Below are 19,667 nucleotides of genomic sequence, written 5' to 3'. Positions count from 1 at the left end.
ATGGAGTTTTTGATATAAGTCAGGCATTATTCTGAACATGTTACATATATTTTATCTTCAGGGTAATCTTTTGAGTTATCACAAAGATCTTTTTATTACTGTAGTTTTTCTGAGAAGAAAATCAAGTTCCAGTGAGGCAGAGTAATCGTACAGTAAAAGGTTAAGTCAGCAGGCTTTGGTGCTCAAACCTTACACTATTCCAGACAAAAGACTGGCTGTTGAAGGGCTCCTGCATGATGACGTCTGAGGCCTGATAGAAATGTTTGTGTGACGGAGGTTTGGGCCATGCTATACCAGCTTGCTCAGATAGTTTGTGCTATCAGTGTGACTTATGATGCTCCCTTGTTGTACGCTTGGGGCTTTGGGCCGTGCTCTATCAGCTGGACCTTGGTGGGGCTGGAGACTCAGTAGCTAAGGTCAGCTATCAAGACACTGCCTGCCTACATGACGAATCCCCAGTAAAAACCCTGGACGCCAAAGGCCCAGACGAGCTTCCCTGGATGGCAACACCTCGCAGGTGTGTCACACACCATTCCTAGGGCATTAAGCACTTGTCATGCAACTCCGCTGGGGGTAGACAACTTGAAGCTTGTGTCCTTTTTTTCTCTCAGACCTTTCCCTGTGTGCCTTTTCTCTTTGCTGATTTTAATCTGTGTCCTTTCACAGTCACAAACTATAACTCTCCTGAGTCCTGTGAGTCCTTCCAATAAATCATCAAATCTGAGAGTTGTCATGGGAACCACAGACACATCAACCCAAGGTCCCATAGTGGGGAAAGAAGATCTGCCTTTCTACATAAACAGAAACTTCTCAAAAGAAGACATTTAGGTGGCCAACAAACATATGAAAGAAAGGTCAACATCACTCATCATTAGAGAAATGCAAATCAAAACCACCATGAGATACCATCTCATGCCAGTCAGAATGGCAATTATTAAAAAGTCAAGAAACAACAGATGCTGGCGAGGCTGTGGAGAAATAGGAACACTTTTATACTGTCAGTGTGGTGATTCCTCAAAGATCTGGAACCAGAAATACCATTTGACCCAGCAATCCCATTACTGGGTATACACCCAAAGGAATATAAATCATTCTAGTATAAAGATACATGCACATGTATGTTTATTGCAGCACTATTCATAATAGCAAAGACGTGGAACCAACCCAAATGCTCATCAATGATAGACTACATAAAGAAAACGTGGCACATATACACCATGGAATACTATGCAGTCAAAAAGGAATGAGATCATGTCTTCTGAAGGGACAAGGATAAAGCTGGAAACCATCCTCAGCAAAATAACACAGGAACGAAAAAACAAACACCGCATATTCTCACTCATAAGTGGGAGCTGAACAATGAGAACACATGGACACAGGGAGGGGAACAACACATATCGGAGCCTGTCGGTTGTGGGGGCTAGTGGAGGGAGAGCATTACGAAAAATAGCTAATGAATGCGGGGCTTAGTACCTCGGTGACAGGTTGATAGGTGCAGCAAACAACCATGGCACACATTTACCTGTGTAACAAACCTGCATGTTCTGCAGGGTTTTCTAAAAGTAAAATTTAAAAGAAAAAAAAAATGAAGAAGAAGATCTGCCTTTCACCAAAGCCCCTGATTTAAACTACCCGCAAGATGCTCACTTCTCAAATTACATGGGCTCGGGGTGGAATCATTGGATTATTAGGTTTGCCTTTGCTTCTGTCAGATGTGCTTACATATGACAGTCAGGCCAAAGTCACTGGCTTCATATAAACAAATCTTCTTTTTCCACAGTGATTTCTCAAATCCTCATTATTCTTGCTAGCAGATATCTTTTTCACTTGAAAGACGAAAAGAAGATCTTTCCTAATCTGTAAGAAAAACAAATCCAAACACAACCACTTTTTATAAATTTTGGGGAGGAAGACCTGCTGCTGACAATATTACAAGAAGGCTTTGAGTTGCCAGGAAAATATCAGGCTTGAAGCTTGTGACAGAGAGGAGGAGAACTGTGCCTAAGTCTTAAGCTTTATGCCATAGATCCCCCAATTACATTAGAAATTGACTAGAAGGCAGTTCATTATTACAGTCATTTGGATAGTAAATGCATCATCAAATTTTTCATTTAGAAAAGATCATGATGATTATTTTTAAAAATTACCCCTTGTATAATGTAAGCCTGAGAAAGTTTACAAAGTACTAATAAGGCCTACCTTTTGGCTCTTGGAAGCATCTTGTCATCGGTCCATATTTGGAAACAGCTGTCACTCATGTGCTCCTGCCACCACCCCCAGGAGCCCAAGGGTGCCTGTCGCTATGTGTCCCTCTTCGTTTCTTCCTGTGTTTCCCAAACTAGAGCTCAGAACAAAGCAGGCACAGCTCTGGGCCTGAAAACTTCTGTCTGACTCGACCTTTTCCCTGTGGGCCTCTCTGGGGACTTTGTTCTTCTCAGACATCAATTCCAGAAGGATCGTTGGGCTATTAAAATTAATTAATATAATTTTATAATTAACTTTTATAATATTAAGCTCTTAATTATCCTGTAAGCAGCAATTACAGAACCCATGGTTCTTCTGCCACCACCTCCGTGACTTATATGTGGAAATCAGCGTTTTCACAGGAAGTTCTGCTACTTTATGGAGAACCCACTATCAGTGAGGTGGTTGGACATTGCATTTCATTAAAGGGATAGGGAGGGAGGGAGTGGAACTTTTAACCCTGAAGGCTTGGCTCCATGATGATTGTTACGGTAACTCATGAGTCCTACTTGGTCAACAGTGTCCAAACCAGCATTTCATTCATTGGTCCCAAATTCTGACCCCAAATCTGTATTTTTTTGCCTCCTTGCATGATGGTCTGCAGTAGATTGATATTGAAGTGGTTGTTAAAGGTTTTGGGAACCCTTGCATCATCTTCTGCTTTCATTGATATGAGTGCAGGGTGGGCTGCATCTCAGGGCAGGACACATGGTACCTCAGCCCTCCCATGACTCACTTATTCACTCTGTGCTGGAGGTGGGGTGCTGGGAGGTTATCTGGCTCTTCTCTGCAGAAGAATGGGCCAGGAATTCTCAGCATGGGTCTTGTCCTCTCATTTCCTCCTAGGAGAGAGCTCCTGGTGGGGGGCAGCTGTTGTCCTCCTCTCTCGCCCTTGGGAATGACTGGAGACTTGTGTGCCTCATTCTAGGATGTGGGTTGAAAAGTCCTTGTACCCTCAGATTTAAGCCACGTTCCTTGATACTTAGCATTTTTTCTGTTAACAATGGAACTTTGGTTCAGAAATTGAGTGAATAAGAGGGACATCTTGGCTGCCCAGACCCCGGTTTTCCCACTGTCAGTCAGCATTAGAGACTGTCTTTGTGGAAGCAGAACCACAGACCAGCCCTATGGTGTGGGAGCCAGGACACCTGTGCCATGCACCTACACTCCACAGCAAAGATGGACTTATATGGTAATAGCACGTAATATTTCATAATACATTATTATTCTATGTCTTAATCTAGAAATTATCAAAAGAGTATTGGTTTCTCTCTCTTCTTTTTATTTTATTTTTTTTGAGACAGAGTCTCATTCTGTTGTCTGGGCTGGAGTGCAGTGGCACGATCTCTGCTCACTGCAACCTCCACCTCCTGGATTCAGGCAATTCTCATGCCTCAGCCTCCCGAGTAGCTGGGATTACAGGCATGCACCAACACACATGGCTAATTATTTTTTTGTGTGTGTGGTTTTTTTTTTTTTTTTTTTTTTTTTGTAGAGATGGGGTTTTGCCATGTTGGCCAGGCTGGTCTCAAACTTTTGACCTCAGATGATCCACTCACCTTGGCCTCCCAAAGTGCTGGGATTACAGGAGTGAGCCACCACGCCTGGCCTGGTCTCTCTGTTTTTGTACCATATACCCTGTTTCCAACCACAGTCTAAAATCCTGAAGGACAATAACTGTGTCTCATGCCTCTTTGTGTCCTCCCCAGATCTTAAAATGATGCCTTAACCATAGCAGGCATTTGTTCAATGTTTGGTGATGATTTCCAACCTGGGGTACAGGTATAGGTCTATGAAGACTTATTAATAAATGAAATGATATTTGTGTATGTGTCATTTATCTCCCAATTTGCAAATTGGCTCCAGAGGCTGAGAGGTCTGCTTTAAAAGGTGAATATTTATTGTTGTCATATCACATTTACCAAGATAATTGCTTTCAGATGTCCCACATGTAGTTCGCTCTCTTCCCCAGTAGCCACTCAGAGCCATCACAGCAGAAATGCCAGCTATGGTCTAGGAAACACTCAATAATGAGTGTGACTCACTATTATAAACTATGCAGAGACACTCACCCTCCCTTTGGCCACTCGTTTTCCATTTGCAACTGTGCCCTTGAAGCCACCTCTCTGAACCTCTGCCAATCAAAGGCCAGCCACTGGGAGCCTCACACTGATGACTATTTGCTTATTATAGTGCACTCTAATTATTAACATGAGCCACACAAAAATGTCTATTTTTGACCTACAAAAGCTTATTTCATAGTATTGAACTATTAGTAATTCAGAGGCTGTCCATGCCAGGAGATGATGTAGTCTGTCTGCAGCAATACCTTCCTTCATGAGACAAGTGGTTAATCCATCATCCCTCGTGCCAAATTCCTCTTTCCACCAAGTTATGAGAAGTGATCATTGGTCTCATCAGCTCTTCCTGTTTGCTGTAATTCCTAATTTTTTGGTATCTATTTAGATGACTCCTGGTCCATTCTGTGTCCATCCTTTCCTGTTTATTATAGAAGAGGAGACATTAATATGCTTTAAACATTTTCTCCATAGGCAGAAAAGAACAAGACTGTATATAGAGAAATGCACAGCCAAATCTCTACAGCTGGATACACACAATAGAGGAAACAGTCATAAAACATATGTTGGGGTTTTAATCAATGTGTGCTTGGTTTTAATCAAGGTCCTAAACTCAGGCATCGTGTTCAGTGCTAATACCTATGTCTCCGAAGCAATTTTAATTCAAACCTTGCACTGGTGAATGAAGTGTAAACAGAAGGGAAATTGGTATGTATACAGTTGACCATCATTATTTGCAGGTTCTGCATTTGAAAATTTTTCTACTTACTAAAATTTATTTGTCACCCCCAAATCTATGTTTGTGACACTTTCCCAGTAATTTGCAGACATGCCCAGAACAGCAAAAACTTTGAGTCTACCCAAGGCACACATCACCAGCCGGAGTGAAGCAGGGGGTATTCTGCCTTTGCTTTCAGCTCTCATACTGAGAACGAGTGTCCTTTTCACGGCCTTTTGCATTTGTGTGGGTGATTGCACTGTTTAAAATAATCCCCAATAGTAGTGTTGCTTAGCATTCTTAGGCACAAGGAGGCTGAGATGTGCCTTATGGAGAAAATCTATGTTTTATTCAAGCTTCGTTCAAGCAAGAGTTACAGGACCATTGGCTTCAAGATCAATGTTAATGAAGCAACAATGCATATTAAATACGACTTCTTGGAACAGATTCTGACTTAAAACAAGGTTAGGCATTGATCAATTGACAAAACCAGAGGCTCAGAGCAACCTAACCCTGTATTTCCCCTAAAAGCCACAGTTCCATATTCACTAATGTGAATCAGTGTTTGTGTCCCTTGATAGAATCTAACTACTGTGAATAAAGAGAATCAACTGTATTATGTATTTTTCTTTGCCTAGTTTTCAGTCATTGATTAATGAAAAATTTCTACTAAAAGAAATACAAAAATTAGCTGGGCGTGGTGGCTCATGCCTGTAATCCCAGCTACTCAGGAGGCTGAGGCAAGAGAATTGCTTGAACTCGGGAGGCAGAGGTTGCAGTGAGCTGGGATTGTGCCTCTGCACTCCAGCCTGGGCAACAGAGCAAGAGTCCGCCTCCAGAAAGAAAGGAAAGGAAAAGGAAAGGGAAAGGGAAAGGAAAGGAAGAAAGATTCATTTATGGGCACTACCTAAGGAAGTAAAAAATATACAGATGAATAAAATGGAGACTTGCCTTCGAGACACAGCCAACAAAAAATAGTAAGAATATAATGTGATAGGTGTTGACAGAAGTATAGTTTCACACAGCAGTAAAGAAACACAAGTAATGAGCTTGTGATTGCCATTCAAAGGGCAGCCAGATTCTTTCATCAATATCAACATTATTGAGATTCAGTTCAATTACTTCCAGTTTGACTTGGGCAGAGGGGGTGCAGAAATCTTGATTTAAAGCCTATTTATAGAGAAGTAGTTACTGCCACAAATGACCTGGGCAAGGTTCCTGGGAAGGGCTACCAGGGAGACAGAAAATTATTGAATTCACTTCCCACTCATAAAAGTACTGTTTACTCTGGGAAGATCAAGAAAAAGCCTAATTGCTCTCTGGCATAGTGGCTACTTAGATTTAGAAAAAAAAAATAGCCTAAATAACTTAGGATGATGGCTGCTCCTTTATCATTTCAAATACATAAGAAGAGAAGTGGAAATAAAGGATGATTCTGGTTCTAAATATTATAAAAATAAACCATAGAGAAATACTTCGTGTTGCAAGGTAGAAAAATATAAATAGTCAAACAACTGAAAGAATTTTCTCACTCTCCAAACTTTATTCTCATTGAAACCAATCTTCTTTTGTTATTTTTTCCACATGGTTTTCTGTTCCTCTGTCTCTCTTGTTTCCCTTCATAACTCTTGATATACAAGGGTCAAGAAGAATGAAGGGCCTGAGATTTCACCATGCTTGCAAGCTAATATGTTAGCCTTTCAATGTTTCACAGAACCTGGCAGAAGACACAAGACTCCTGTGTCAGAGATGAAGGATCGGATATTACTCACAGCAATAGCAGTAGCCAGACTATTAGCATTTTTGTGAGAGTTTCCTGAGCCCCAATTCCATAGAATAACAGAGAAAGAGACAGATGACAGATGATACCTGCACATTTGGTTAGTGGCTTTACAAAAGAGGAACCCTGATTTTAAAATTGCAAATGATTTCCCACAGGCAGTAAGCTTGCCTGCTGTTTGCTCCTTAGGGAGAGATGCTAGCTCTACTGTTCAAGGCTGCCCACTCTATTTGTAGACACTTACATCCTTCTGCTGGGTGTGGGGGTACGCACCCCTAGTCCCAGCTACTCAGGAGGCCAAGGCAGGAGGATGCCTTGAGCCTAGGAGTTTGAAGCTGCAGTGAACTACAATCACGCCACTGTACTCCAGCCTGGGGGACAGAGTGAGACTGCATCTCTAAATAAATACATAAATAAAATAAACATTCTTGGAAAGATAAGGCTAAACATAGGGGAGGCAGTGCCTTGCTCACAAGACCTGAAGAAACATGAGACCTAGGGTGAACTGTCACCAAACACAATCCACACATCATTTCTATACATCATGACTTTTGGCAAATTTTCCCATGAGCATGTCACTCTGCCAGCCTCTGTGATTAGTCTGACCAACAGAGGCTGGGATCGAATTGGCCCAATTCCCAGGGATACCTAAGAAGGCGAGGAGGTGTTCTCCTTATGTTTCTGTATTGACCTTTCCACTGTGGAAGCATTAATTCAGGTAGAGCAGGATGTGCTAGCAATTTGAGACTCCACACTGGCCTACAAGGAGGAAGGGGCAGTTCTATCATCCAAACACCCCTGGCCATAGAGTTGATGCTGAGCTGAAAGCCTTTCAGGGGTCAGGAGGCACCACAGCTAAAGTCATGGAGAATTGCTTCCCAATATTATATAGAATCGCAATGTTTTGGCAGAGGTTTTCAATGCTAGGATGACCAGGCTTGAAGATGACAACCTTCCCTAACACATAATGTGTAGGGCCTCTCCCAGGAACCTCCACGATGCCTACCACCTAGAGTAATGCTGCTGGCTGTGATGAGCGGCACACTGATTTGCTGTTCTGTTTCAATGGGGAATTATACTGTTGTCTCATACAAGGCATTTTAATCAACAGTTAAGAGTCAGAAAATAACTGCACAAGTCAACTCCCTATGAAACAGGCAAAGAAGATATCTCAAAGATGATAATCAAATAAAAAAACCCTTTCTCCAGGGTCTGTTTTTACCTGGACAGAGAAGGACTCCCCCCAGGGCATCACAATTTATTCCTTCCTTTATAGCAAAGTTTCTCAACTTCAGAAGTGCTAAGGCATAAAAATAAAAACACACATCCTAGAATTGGAGGAAATGTGGAATTTGAGACTTGTTAAAGCCCAGGATTGAAGAAAACAATAGGACCTTAAAACTTCAAGGGTTAAAGGGAATTAGAATAATCTCAACCACATATATTTTCACACCATTTTTTTCTCTCTTCACAACTCTCAATATAAATACCTTTTTAGCCAAAATAACACATGATGGCATTTCAAATAACTGCATTTTTTTTAAAAAAAGAGGTTTTGAAAAGATTCTAAAATCATTTAAAATCTGGGGCAGTTGAAGATTTTTCTGGATCTATGTGTGAGTCTTCAGTATTATTCATGGCATCCTCAACTTCCTCTTCCATGATTTTGCCAGAGAACTAAATCTGTTAATAATGAGAGGACTCTGTTCTCCACCAACATAAAAGTACTAAGTGAAGAATAACGGCATCTCTCATACATCCATAATCCATGAGTAAATGCAAAATGGTATTCTTTTTAAAGTGAAACAGATAAAATTCATAACTAGAGATGTACTTATACTACTATTCAAATATTTTACTTGCATAATGCAACATCCTGTGTACCAATTACATATAAAAGATAAAAGGTCTTCCCATTATCAAAAATTACACAGGTATATATTTTTAATTATGTGAAAACATATATATTATAAAACCAGAACACCGAACACTTTTCCTTCCTACAAAACAATAGAATTTTATTTTTACAGCAGTGCAATTTAACTGCAGTTTTTAAGCCAATATTCTCTTTCATTAGAGGTAACTATAATTAATCTTTCCATATTGAATGCTACCGAATTCAAAGTAGTTCCAAGAAGCAAATACTGTTTGGGGGGAAAAAGTATATTTAGAGAAGAAAAATTATACAACTTTATATATAAATACCAAAAATTAGGCCGGGCACGGTGGCTCATGCCTGTAATCCCAGCACTTTGGGAGGCCAAGGCGGGGGGATCATTTGAGGTCAGGAGTTCAAGAACCAGCTTGACTTACATAGTGAAACCCTGTCTCTACTAAAATACAAAAATTTGCCAGGCATGGTGGCGTGTGCCTGTGATCCCAGCTACTCAGGAGGCTGAGGCAGGAGAATCACTTGAACCCAGGAGGCGGAGGTTACAATGAGCCAAGATCATGCCACCGCACTCCAGCCTGGGACAACAGAGCAAGACTCCTTCTCAAAAAAAATTAATCCTTTGATTTCTAATTTCTTTTTCTCTTTGAAATATTCATTAAATGTTCTATGAATTATCTTTTAATAGAAATTATAAAATCTATGTCGTGTAAGCTGAATAACACCTCCCTAAAAAGATATTCATGTCCTAATTCCTAGAACCTGTGAGTGCCACCTTATGTGGCAATAAATAAATAAAAGCCATCTTTGCAGATGTGATAAATTAAAGATTTTGTGATGGGGAGAGCATCCTGGATGATCTGGGTTGGTCCTAAATGCAATCACAAATGTTCTTATAAAAGAGGGGCAGAGGGAGATTTCACACACACAACTCCTCCAACACACACTCACAAGTGAAGATGGAGAAGAGAGAGATTTGAATGTCCTGACCTTGAAGATTGGAGTGACACAAACAAAAGCCACGTAATGCCGGCAGCGACCAGAAACCAGAAGAGGAAAGACTCATTCTCCGCTGGAGCCTCTGGAGGGAGAATGGCCCAGCAGACACTGATTTCCATCCATTGGTATTGATTTTGCATTTTTGGCCTCCAGAGCTGTAAGCGAATACATTTCTGTTGTCTTCTACCACTCGGTTTGTGGAAATTTGTTAGAATAGCCACAAGAAATAACACTTACACATCTTGAGCACTTTAAAGAAAGGACAAAACTTCACAAGCCATCTCCGCTTGGAAGTTAAGGATACACTTCATGGACCCCTTGCTCTCCACACTAGTCCTACTCTTCAGTGAAGGGTAGAAGGGGGTCTCCTTTATAAACCAGAGGTTTTGTGTTTGGGGGATGGTGCTGGGTAATGGGCTTCAGGGCTGGTGACAGGGCAGTGGGGAGAGAGCTGCCTGGGAGCTGGAGAAACATCACAGCTTCTCTGACTCAGATGCTGATTTGGTCATCATAGCTCCTCACTGAGTGGCTGTCACAAGGCTGGTTCCTGTCCAGGAACCTGGGCATGGAGATCCACAGAGAGCAGGTGAAGTCCCTGCTGCTGTGGGATTTGTGTCCCCGTGACAGGAGCCAACTGTCAACGAATAGCAAGCAATCCCAGGTGTGTCAGATCATGACCGGTGCTCTGAAGGATGAGAGGGAATGTGAATCGAGGGCTCTGGTAGGCGTGGGCACTGGTGTAGACTGGATATTTGCACTAGAGGTTGGATTGGGGTATTGGATGAGGAGACGTCCAGGCACTGAAGAGGGACTTACCCCATGCAGATCTGGGAGGGAGAGCTGTCGGGGAAGAAAGGACACTAAGTGCAAAGGGCCTGGAGCTGCCCTGTGCTTGGTGTGAGAGGAGAGGCAGACAGAGCCAGGCCCTGGAGCTGCCCTGTGCTTGGTGTGAGAGGAGAGGCAGACAGAGCCAGGCCCTGCAGACCCTCACAGTCCCTGGCAGAAGTGTGGCGTTGTCTCTGAGGAAAGTATCAGAGCAGAGGAGTGATGTGTCTAAATGCTGTTTTGAAAGGACAAGTTGGAGCAGCAGCCGCTGCTGGTGATTCCTTGGCCCATGTGTTAGGCCATGTGTACAGGCATGGTTATAAAGGAATGCCGGAGACTGGATAATGTATAAAGAAAAGAGGCTTAACTGGCTCACAGTTCTGCAGCTGTCCCAGCATGGCACCAGCATCTGCTTCTGGGGAGGCCTCAAGAACCTCACACCCATGGCAGAAAGTGAAGGGGGGAGCAGGCCCATCACATAGTAAGAGCCGGAGCAAGAGAGTGAGAGGAGGGGCCCAGGCTCTTTTAAACAACTGGATCTCATGTGGACTCAGAGGGAGAATGCACTTGTCACCCAGGGGATTCATGAGGGATATACTCCTGTTATCCAGTACCTCCCCCAGCCCCCACCTCCAACACTGGGGAAGCACATGTCAACATGAGATTGAAGGGGACACAAATCCAAACCATATCAGGCTTAGAAGCAGACTCTTCCCTAGAGCCCCCGATGTTTCTTTTCCCCCCCCCCTTTTTTTTTTGAGATGAAGTCTTGCTCTGTAGCCCAGGCTAGAGTGCAGTGGCACGATCTCTGCTCACTGCAACCTCTGCCTCCTGGGTTCAAGCGAGTCTCCTGCCTCAGCCTCCCGAGTAGCTGGAGTTACAGGTGCATGCCACCATGCCAGGCTAATTTTTGTATTTTTAGTAGAGACAGAGTTTTGCCATGTTGGCCAGACTGGTCTCAAACTCCTGCCCTCAGGTGATCCACCCGCCTCGGCCTCCCAAAGTGCCAGGATTACAGGCATGAGCCACCACGCCTGGCCTGATGTTTCTTTTTATAAGGCACTAATCATGTCACATCAAGTCCCTACCCTTATGACATCACCTAACCCCTAATTACCTCATTCCTTGTAAGCCTCACCTCCAACTGTAGTCACATGGGGATTAGAACTTCAGCATCCAAACTTTATGGGGACATAATTCAGTCCGTACAAGTGATCAGTACCAAATCCTAGTCTGTTTTCTTCCCCTTTTGTATTTTAGCCCCTAGAAAAGGAAAGAACAGGGCAGATGGCGCGTGGGAGGGTTTTAGGTCGGCCTGGAAAGGAGGCCCACCACTTCCTTCACATGCACCCGCTGGCACTCAGCCACACGGTCACACCTGCCCCATGGAGACCGAGATGTGTGTGTGGCCAGGTGTGCACCCGGCAAAAGACACGGTGGGTTGTAGGAGGGCCACGGGTTGCCACACTGCCACCGAAAGGAGTCTTCTCGGTTATCACCCATCATGCCTTTGAAATGCTCATCTTGGCTTTTAGTCTTCATTTTTACTCATTTCTTTGTTAATCTTCCATCCAGTAGAATGTGCATTTGGTGAGAGTCTTTCTCAATGTCGCAGCCCCAGCCCTTGGGATGATGCCACAAGCTCAATGTCCTCAGGAGATGTTTGTTGACTGGGGGTGAGTGATCAACTCAGTGAACAGGTTCCACAGGTCATGGAACCTCCCCCTGCCACCCTGCCTCCCCCTTCCTCTGCTGCCCATGTGGACTTGACATAGAGACCTGACTTGGTTGCTCTGGACCCCAGCACTAAGGATGGTCTCACGTGCCTAGTCCAGCTTGACTGCCCCACAAGTCTGTCTTTGTTTCAGAGTGGGCTATGGCTTTCCTGCCTTACAAGGCCTCCCATCTTCCCAGCTGGCTCCTGGTTCAGCTCTGGTGACACGCTGGAATCTGCAGGGAATGGAGAGGGGCAGCTGCCCTTTCATCAAAGGATGGGTCCAGGGATGCAGTCCTTTTATCCTCAGAGGAGCACTAGCAAGGAAAGGGCTTCAAATACAGAAAAGACTAGTTTGTGCGTATATTATCTGGCTGTACAAGACTCAGAATTTTATTTTATTTTTATTTATTTATTTTATTTTTTGAGACGGAATCTCACTCTGTCACCCAGGCTGGAGTGCAGTGGCACGATCTCGGCTCACTGCAAACTCCGCCTCCCGGGTTCATGCCATTCTCTTGCCTCAGTCTCCTGAGTAGCTGGGACTAAGCAGGCACCCACCACCATGCCCGGCAAGTTTTTTTGTATTTTTAGTGGAGATGGGGTTTCACTGTGTTACCCAGGATGGTCTCGATCTTCTGACCTCGTGATCTGCCCAACTCGGCCTCCCAAAGTGCTGGGATTACAGGCTTGAGCTACGGCGCCCGGCCAAGACTCAGAATTTTATGACTTACTGATAAGGGCCATACCCATACAATTTTGTTTCTTCTTAACATTCAAACCTTAAGGGACAAATACAGACCTAGCAATGTGAAGTGGACTCTGGTGAAAATTTACAGGTATCCTGAGCTATTTAAAAAGCAATAACCTTAAGTCAAGACATCCTCTTGGATTGTACCATTTAGAGAAGCAACAAACTGCTACACGAGAATCCACAAAGCATGTGCTTTCAGAGTTCCAGCAGTCAAATGTGTTTCTTCTGGGACATTATGAAGTTGGAGGCTAAATATTGGTAGAGAGGGGTTCATTTCAAAGGGTGCAGTGTGTCCTCCCAAAAATGACGTTTGGGTCTCTCTCTGGGAGCTGACAAAAACATAGTAACTGGTGTAACGATTTCTAAGCAAGGGAAAATAAGACAGACCAGTTTCGTCTCCCCTCCTCCATTTCCATATGCATAAAAAATAAACAAACAAAATGAATACACACAATCATGTTTACATGGGTCTGATGTGCTTGGGGCAGCCACATGCCAAAGCACATTCAACTAATGGAACATCTAAGGTGCTCCCATCCTCCACGCCTCCGAAATGCAGTCTCCAGCGGAGTTTTCTCCTCTGCCATGCTCAGCACTGACAGGACCCATGCTGGGTGCCAGTGTTATTAGGCAGGCTTAGCTCAGCATGTGATGATTTGGGTTTATCCTTCAGAAATAAATCTATATACCAAATAATTCCAAAGCAAAACGAAGTAAGATGATTAACAATCAAGCTCTCAGTCAGGCACGGTGGATCTTGCCTGTAATCCCAGCACTTTGGGAAGCCGAGGCTGGCGGATCACTTGAGGTCAGGAGTTCAAGACCAGCCTGGCCAACATAGTGAAACCCTGTCTCTACTAAAAATGCAAAACTTAGCTGGGCATGGTGGCAGGCAACTGTAATCCCAGCTATTCGGGAGGCTGAGGCAGGAGAATTGCCTGAACCCAGGATGCGGAGGTTGCAGTGAGCCGAGATACCACTGTACTCCAGCCTGGGTGACAGAGTGAGACTCACTCTCAAAAAAAAAAAAAAAAAAATCAAGCTCTCTGTTTTGTCTCTCAGATCACTTGTCCAATGTTCTCCCTTCCAATGGGCTGTATTATCAGCACTTTCCAGGGACTTCTTGCCAGCCAAAGACTCCCTTGATGTTGGGGGTGTCCATGCGCCCTGCCTTCACCAAGGAAATGTATGGAACGTCTGGGTGGAAGCACTTCTGTGCCTGGCACAAGTGTCCTCTCTCTTCACCTCCATGGCAAGTCATGCAGCCTCGTTATTGAGCATCACATGGAACAATGAGCCCAGGCAGCCTCCTGTCAGCCCAGATGCCTGGGGAGTAGGGCCGTTCCCTACCCAGTCTGTCCTGACCTCTGTTGGACATGGGGCATAATCAAGACATAAACTGTTGCTTAAACTCACTGAGATTTGGGCATTGTTTGCTAAGGCAGCATTATCTAATCTGCCCTGAAAATGCAGGAACTGTCACATGAAGAAGAGTATACCTGTAACAAAAACATTGAGTGTGTGGCATTTCCATGATAATAAGGCGGCAGGTGCTAAGGATACTGGAGAGGGCTCTCTTTATTAAGCAGTGGCCAAACATTTGCTAAAATCCTCCCCTGCAATAACTGAAGAGGAATTGAGTGGATTTGTAGCTCTAGCAGTCAATACACACAGCAGTAGTGGTGGTGTTGATTGCTGTCGGCTGTGTTTGGTAAGGTATTAAAGACAGAGGGGAGCTTAGGGAAGAATTGACCAGTGTGCAAGCCTGAGAAAAAAGAAGCACAGGACATCCAAAAACTCAGGGCTTGGCAAGGGGACGATCATGTTCTTGACTCCAAAACAGTAAATGATTGAGAAAACCTTGCAAATTCAAATGCCTACTGCAAACTTTTAATCATCGAAAATGCTTCAGGAAAAGAAGTAGAGGTAGAATGTATGATACTCAGTGTGTTTTTTCAGTTGGATTAAAAGTATGTTTCTTTCAATTGGATTAAAATCAGGATGGAGGGTTAGGCATAACCTTTGTGCCCTCCCAACAAAAGCAACATAGGTTCCTGGCCACTAAATTGAGTGGCACTCACCTTGGAGGCAAGAAAAGGAAGAAGCCCGGAGATCATGTTGAAAGGATGTGGGTGTGGGCCATGGTACACTCTGCTCCCTGGAATCAGGTAGATCAGAAACCAGATACATTTTTGATGAAGGAACCAGGAGGCTGAGTGTGTTCCAGGTATAACAGGATCCATGACCACCTAACCCACTGCACCCTTTCCCTCTGGAGGGAGCTCATCCCAGCATCTCCTTCACATATAGTTAAGGAAGAGCATGGAAAAGGAAGACTCTCCAAACCAAAGCCAGAGACCAAGGGAACACAGAGACATTTGAAGAGTGGAACCGAGACTTCTTCCCCAAGAGAGGAATTAAGATGAGTTCACCCTTTGCAGCCCAGGGCACCCCCACACTGCCTGCCCTGGGGTGCTTTAGAGTTGCATTGGACCAACGGGAGTATTTGCTGCAGGGATACTGTCCCTGTTCTACCATTGTCTAGTGCTCCGTGGGGACAGAAACATGCTTTCTAGTTCACTGGAGAAGTATCTGTAACCAGGCCCCTTGAGATTTCAGCATCCAGCATTTTTAGTGACAGAAATAATGAAAAATCTGAATTAGACCCTTGCCTGCTTACACACATTAATTGCTTGCTTTTGCTCCACATCCCTTGTTCCTGCAGTATAATAAACAGCCGATGTACTGTTTCTTTGTCAAACAGGAGATAACTTCAGGGTGACACAAAAATTTTGCAAAAGGAATGAATGCCTTTAAAGACATTGTGAGCAGCCGCTGACACCCAGAAGTCTGATTGCTCAAAGGGCTGAGACTGAAGAAACACAGGCTCTTCCCCTCGGTTCCCTGAAGCTCTCCCTCTCTTACTCCCTAGCAGCATAAAAACTTTCTGCTTCATCTCTTTTTGAAGACAGACTTGAAAGACTTGCTCTCACACCCTCTCACTCTGGCCAAACTGAATAAACCTTTCTCTATCTCCAAGCACTGGTGTCTCAGCTGTACATGGGGTACACGGTCTGAATCTGAGGTTCTACAATATGTTCATACCTGAGGAAGACAGGCTCATGCACCTTTAAAAGAACCTGAAGATGTACCGAACAATGGGACTTGAAGTGTTTTTTTGTAGAGAGAGGATGAATACATGGGAAGAAGAATGAATAAAAGGGTAGACCTCGATAGACATTAATAGGTGCCATTCATGACAGATTCTCCCTTCTTCCGCAACACACCCCTTGATGTTAGGGGTAGCCTTGTGGCTTGCTTTGATTACTGAAAGGCAAGCTGAAGAAATGTGTCACTTCCAAGTGGACATAATTAAGAACTGATGACAAATTTTCCATGCTGTCTTCCCCGACCATGGCATCCCTTGAAGTTGGGTCGAAGTAGCAATGGAACCTCTGTTAGCCTGAATGCCCAAGTGATACCAACGAAGTGGTAAGGGGATGATCATGTTCTTGACTCCAAAACAGTAAGATTCAGAAAACCTTGCAGATTCAATGGTGATGCTAAGGATATTGGAGAGTCCAATAAGGACATTGGAGAGGGCTCTGTTTATTAAGCAGTGGCCAAACTGCTTAATATGATCATGATGACTGATCACTATGGCTGCCAGCTGTTTGGATTTTGCATTGTTTGCTATGCAGCATGGACTCGCCTGTCTTGACTACTACACCATTCATACAGTGTAGAGCATCATAACTTGTCAAGGCAGGTACACAATCCATAGGAATCTGGCTTAAAATATGAAATGTCAGAAGCAGGCATTTACTTTGTAGAGCTTCATGGTCTGTGACATGCATTTAGTATTGATCCCATACAATTGTAAGTTTTAGTTGAATGTTTTATTATATGCTTGTTAAAAAAACAAATTACAATGAATGTAGTTATAGATCTAACTGGCTTTTATTTTTGATTCATGAACTGGGGCAGCCTCCATACCACAGAATAGAATGAGCACTGCCACTGAGCAATGGCAGAAAAGTGGGTTTGTAAGATGGAAACAGGGAAACAGAACAATAGGAAAAAAATGTTAGTTACTATAGTAGCAAAGTGAAAAAGTTGGCAGATTCCATTTTTTCTCATCAATTAGTCCCTATGCTTTTCATTTGCCTTTGTAAGAAAATTAAAAAAAAAATCTTTTCTGAAGATTATCTTCAGTAAGGTTTTGCTATTTTGATACGAAGTTGCAATTTCTGGGGCCTAATACCCAGATGAACATTTCTCAAATCCCCAAATCCAAAATCCAAAATGCTCCAGAATCTGAAACTCTGAGTGTTGATGTAACACCCCAAGGAAATGCTCACTGGAGCATTCCAATTTAGGATTTTCAGATTTGGTGTGCTCAATCAGTACAATGCAAATATTCCAAAATCCAAAAACATCCAAAATTCAAAACACTTCTGGTTTCAAGCATTTTGGATAAGGGATACTCAGCCTGTGCATGTAAAAGGCAGGTGTGCCTGGAAGGCAGAGTGAACAGTTCTTTAGAAATTAAGGATCCCATTTTTACATGAAATTTTGGATCTCTTACAGCAAGATAAAAGCCTAAGAGGGGAACATCACAGGTTGGGTCCTGTAGTGCTTTCAGAGTATACCTCATTACATGGATATTTTCTTGAGGCTGGGGCTACCTGATTCCATACGCAGCTTATTTTAACACGGAAGACCTATGCCTACCCAGCCAGCTACCAGGCTTTGGCTCTGACATCCCTTGACCAACTTAGCCAATCATTTCCCCCTATTTAAGCACACAAGAAAAAGAAATAAAACAAATAGAACCCAAATTCCTGCATGTTCCAAAAGCTTGAGTTTACACTCCCTACAGTAGTAATCACTTACTGCAAATGCTGTCAGTTACCTCTAAAACTGTAGCTTTTGGACTGGGCACGCTGGCTTACGCCTGCAATCCCAGCACTTTGGCAGGCCGAGGCGGGTGGATCACTTGAGGTCAGGAGTTCAAGACCAGCCCGGCCAACATGGTGAAATCCCGTCTCCACTAAACACAGAAAAATTAGCCAGGTATAGTGGTGCATGCTTGTAATCCTAGCTACTCGGGAGGCTGAAGCAGGATAATCGCTTGAACCCAGAAGGTGGAGTTTGCAGTGAGCTGAGATTGTGCCACTGCACTCCAGCATGGGTGACAGAGCAAGACTCTGTCAAAACAAACAAACAAACAAAAAACAAAAAACAAACAAACAAAAACTGTAGCTTTTGCCAGTGAACCTTCAGCTCCTGCAACCCTAGCAGGTCATGTGCTCTCTCACAGCACAAACTAATCCTTGGTACCCAACCTCAAGGCCATGTGGTCTTCCACAGCACAAACTAACCCTGGATTTGAACATCAAAAAGATTTTAGAGGTGCAATCCTCAATGCAAGAAAAGCAGAGTCTGACCCGAGAGGAGCTTACACCCCTCAGAACTCCATGAGAAAAGCAGAGAACCTCAAAAGAGGTCCAAGGTGCCTCTTTTGAATTCTTCAGTGGGTCTTGGAAGTTACTAACAGTGTCTCTTAGGTCTCATTGTCAGTTGCCAGAACTGCCAAAAGACAAAATTACAACAAATTTAGTTATAGATCTAATTGGCTTTTATTTGTGATTCATGAATTGGAGTAGTCTATGTTCTACAAAATAGAAGGAGAGCTCCCACTGGGCAATGGCAGAATAGTGGGTTTGTAAGGTGGGAACAAAGAAACAGAACAATAGAACAAAAGCTAGTTGGTTAATGTTGGGTTACTCCACGTTACTTTTCTGTAAGGGTTAAAGCAGAGGGGACTGACTCAGTTAGACTGGACTCTCCACTCTTCAGGAAAAACTGGTCTGGTTTTGGATCTATCTGCCTCCTTAACATTTCAATTTAATGATGTGCCATTTAGCATGAGTGACTCCATTTTAGTTTAGTCTTTTCTACTGGGGCCCAGTGCAGGAGCTCAGTGCAAAACAATGGCCTTTCATAATTTTGTTTAACAATTTCTTCCTTTGGCCCTTCTTCTCACCTAGGTGAGAGCATGACAAAAATGCAGGGCATCAGCACTACTTTCAGTTATCATTATTTTGGGCTTCTGGTATTAACATGCCATTCATAGGTTACAGTGTCATCATGATCACACACTTATGACTAATACATCACTCATATGATGCAGTATTTTAGTAACTTGTCAATACAGGTACTAAATCCATAGGAATCTATTAATAGCTTAAAATATGAAATGTCAACAGCAGATATTTACTTCTGTAGGGCTTAGTGCTCTGTGACATTTATTTGGTAAGGATTCCATAAAATTTTAATTTTTAGTGGAACTTTCCATTATATACTCCATCCTGTCAATTACTGAAGAAGTGTCTTAAGAGGATTTTCTATAGTGTGCTTAGCAAAAACTCCACTCCACAAAGATGCAAGCATCATCCTCGTAAGAAAAAAAGGAGTCAGGGGAATTAAATTTCCAAGTAAATCATAAGTACTTTCCTACAGAGGATCTTTCAATCAAATAGAGACAGAAACGAAACAAATATGTGTAAATGACAGAGCAGAGGTGGAAAATTCCTCCACAGTAGCTCATTTTGTGCACATGGAGGTTAGTGGACACATGGGTTACGCTACAGGCATTGCT

General features: G+C 43.3%; 1 long non-coding RNA gene across 2 annotated transcripts in view; it reads right to left on the bottom strand.

The window, feature by feature from the left end:
* Positions 1 to 19,667, bottom strand: part of LOC104002228 (uncharacterized) — a 56,751-nt gene that overhangs the window by 7,911 nt on the left and 29,173 nt on the right. Inside the window, exon 1 of one of the 2 annotated variants that reach the window (XR_001709687.3) lies at positions 1,723 to 1,849. The exons of the other annotated variant lie outside the window; for it this stretch is intronic. This is a non-coding gene — a long non-coding RNA (uncharacterized LOC104002228). Of the gene's footprint in view, positions 1 to 1,722; positions 1,850 to 19,667 lie in introns of those variants that run through there. 2 annotated transcript variants of the gene reach the window in all.

This window comes from Pan troglodytes, chromosome 16, assembly GCF_028858775.2.
Source record: "Pan troglodytes isolate AG18354 chromosome 16, NHGRI_mPanTro3-v2.0_pri, whole genome shotgun sequence".
In the NCBI taxonomy this organism is placed as follows: domain Eukaryota; kingdom Metazoa; phylum Chordata; class Mammalia; order Primates; family Hominidae; genus Pan; species Pan troglodytes.
The sequence above is the reverse complement of the archived record's forward strand: the minus strand, read 5'-3'. Positions and strand labels throughout refer to the sequence as shown.